The sequence below is a fragment of the Mus caroli genome, chromosome 3, assembly GCF_900094665.2.
Source record: "Mus caroli chromosome 3, CAROLI_EIJ_v1.1, whole genome shotgun sequence".
Lineage (NCBI taxonomy): Eukaryota > Metazoa > Chordata > Mammalia > Rodentia > Muridae > Mus > Mus caroli.
The window spans coordinates 34541369-34544750 of record NC_034572.1 but is presented as its reverse complement, the minus strand read 5'-3'; the positions used below and the strand labels follow the sequence as shown (position 1 = coordinate 34544750).

The 3382-nt window shown below is 40.9% G+C and overlaps 1 pseudogene; it reads left to right on the top strand.

Moving 5' to 3' along the window:
* The first annotated feature begins 2618 nt into the window (after positions 1–2618).
* Positions 2619–3014, top strand: LOC110291128 (annotated as a pseudogene).
* Positions 3015–3382: the final 368 nt, after the last annotated feature.

Sequence of the window (3382 nt, the reverse complement as noted above, 5' to 3'; positions counted from 1 at the left end):
CAGAAGATGAAAGGAGGACTAGAAAGAGAACTGGAAAGTCTAAGGCACTCGATGAAGCTTGTCATGCATGCTCACAGTTCAGCATCCAGCGAACACACAGAGATCGCAGCACCTGTCCTTGGCTCACACCTCTGTGATCTGCAGTTCTGAGCTAAGTAACTCCCTCCGCCACTGTTTCACACACAGCCTCGCTCCTGCATCATGGTCTATTATCACCCTGTGAGGATGTCCTTCACACTACTTAATGATAGTTACACTAAAGATAATGTTTTTAAAAATTTCTCACTGGTACTGAGGATTGAAAATCTAGTCTCCTCATACCAGGCCAGGGCTCCATCACTGAAATACAGCCCCAGCCTAAGGAAACAATAAAGTAACTTATTTATTCAAGAAGAAAGACATAAGCCAACATAAAACTCTAAGTTAAATATATAGCAAATATGAAACTGAAATAATTATCTCATTGATTTGAAACATTTTTTTTTATTTAAGGAAAAATTGAAAAGATCTACAAGGTCAGTATTAAGCTGATGTGTGAGTGTGAAGGGACAAAGAGCAACCTTGAAATGACTACATGGTTTCTGTCAAGACAAAAGACAAATAATTTGATCTGTGCAATTTGTCTGATTTCATGTTAATTTATAAACTTTGATGAGAGCTTTACTTCCTGCCTATAGCCAGTCCTGAGCTGCCAGTAGATCGTGGCACCCTCAAAGACTCTGTGCATCTTGGTATTTTCTCTTTCACATCACAAAATCTTCATTTTACAGAAAAGGGTAATGCAGAGGAGGTGGAAGCAAGTCATCACTGTTTCCTGTGTGCACATAGAGGAGATGCTCAGATGTTTTCATTTAGCTATTTAGTTGGTTAGCTATTTTAGAGGTGGCATCACACTATACAGTGGCCTAGGGGTGGTGTCACACTATACTGGGGTGGCCTAGAACCCCTGTGAGAACACTGCATGCCTTGAACTGACACAGGGGACTTCTTGTGTCTCCTGAGTGCTGGGGTTAAGGCACGTGCCACCACACCTGCCCCACTCAGGTAATTCTTAAGGTTGTGATTTTTAGACATTTTTTAGATTCTTTCCCAATATACTTCTATGCTAGAAATGTTTGTTTTATCCACACGGTCCTTCAAACTTTTCTTTAAACATTCAGAGTTTCACATGCATAGCCATGCATCTTTACACAGACACTTGTATTTACAGTTATGCACCTGCCTTCTACTCTGTGAGCTAGTGGCTCAACCTGCCTAGAGGTTATATAATTCACAATCAATTTTATTTTTACATGCATTGTTCATGTTTGGTCTTTTGCTGTGTATTGTAATGCTAAATATGCCCTTTCCCCACCCCACACAGACCTGATTTCCCCAGGGATAAGAGAGTTCACATTCACTCCCAAGTGACACTATATGACTTCTCCCCCTCCCCATTCCCTCCCCACCCCCTCCCTACCCCCCGAATTATTTCTGATTAGTAAATGATGGTAAGTAATAACTCAGGGTTATTGATAGGAAAATAGATTCTAATAGCACAGAGGGTAGATATCTGCTTGTGCTGTTTAAGGCTTATTCTAAATATAAAGGTTGTGTGTATTTTTTATCCAGGAAAGGAATGATCAAGGTGGGGTAGAAACTCCAGACTAGGATTAAAATTTCTACAACAATGCATATTACTGATTCTTTCAAGCTTTAAAGTCTATAACCTTAAAAGAAAATAAATAAATAAAATTAGGAGTTAAAGAGATGGCTCAGCAATTAAGACTACTGGCTATTCTTGCAGAAGACTTGGGTTCTGTTCCCAGCATCCACATGGTGGCTCACAACCATCTGTAATTCCAGTTCCAGGGGATCTGATTCTCTCTTCTGGTCTCCATGGCCACTGCACATCCTCAGATGATACACACAGTCTCTGGCAAATATACACATATTTAAATGAAAAAGTTAAATAACATTAAAAGTTCATTTGAGACTTTGACTATTGTAATTGCTGGTGTAGATACAGGGAAGTCCCTCACAGAACTTCCTGCTACTGGGTATGAGTAACTTCTCAGGTGAAATGTAATGAATGCGGTGTTTGTTGTCTGCCTGGCAGCATGGATTTGTTTTTAAATATGAAAACAAATTAGTAATAATCAAGAAACATATGTTTTTATGGAAATAAACATCACAGCACAGATACATTTATTTATACACTCAAGAATTGCATGTATTTCTTCATGTAGCAAGTTACTAAATGCACTGTCAACATCCTAAGATGTACCATTACACATAGGCTTCAAATCTCAACCCCTAAGCACCTATTTACTTTATATTAATGGTAAAAAGGGACAATTTGAAAAGCAAGACTAAATTAACTAAAATAACTTATGATAAATATTAAAAACAAACAACCACATCTCCCATCCAAACCCCACAGAAGCCAACTTCCATCGTGAAGGGTGAGCTGGATCCAGAGTGCTCATAGAACTTTTGATTAATTGAAAAAGTATAGAATGTTATGCATGAATAAAACTGAATTTAGACTCATTATGTGTAATATTGCTTTTGGAGAGAAGAAGGTCTGTGTTTCTTGAGGTGTGAGTTTTAACTGGTGGTATTGGTCATTGGGCACGATGGAGCAGCAGCAGCAGCAGCAGCAGCAACTGAGAATCTTGCAAGACTTCCTGTTGGTCTGCAATTGGATGACAGAACTGTGCTTCCAGCACTGTGTGCTCAGCCTGCACCACCAAACTCTGGACGCTGAGGAGGAGGCCTGGCTGCACAGCTGTGCTGGGAAACTCATCCATTCTAACCACTGCCTCATGGCCGCTTATGTGCACCTCATGCCCACCCTGGTCCATTGCCACTTCTCAGACTATGAGTCGCCCTCAGTCGCACCAGGTGTTCCTGCAGAACAGATCAGAGACTCGCCATCAGGGCCCCAGCCATCCCTGGCCCTAGGAGAAAAGATGCTTGGATGGGCTCCTCTATGGACCTTGGGCTTATCTACATGTGTGCAGAGAGATTGAGCTTGAAAGCTGGGTGCTGTTGCTCCTTTCCTTGGAGCCAATAAACCCATTTTTATAGTCTGGTTAATTTGCTGGGCAAGAAAAAAAATAGAATGTAAATATCAAAGCGAAGAACATTGGTATTTGCTCCCAGTGAGGGGGATGGTTGCAATAAATTCCATTACCTTTTATGTTCCTTTCCAAAAGAGTGCAGATGCAATATTGACAGGTCACACTTCCAGGTTTTCTAGAGCTGTAGGCAACCTGCTACTGCACAGGCCACACAGATGCCCAGAGCAAATGCTGCTGAGAGTCGCGGCAAGGTAAATGAATACTTTATGTATCAAACCCAGATGACAAATTCTAATGCTATAGTGGCCAGCTGTAAC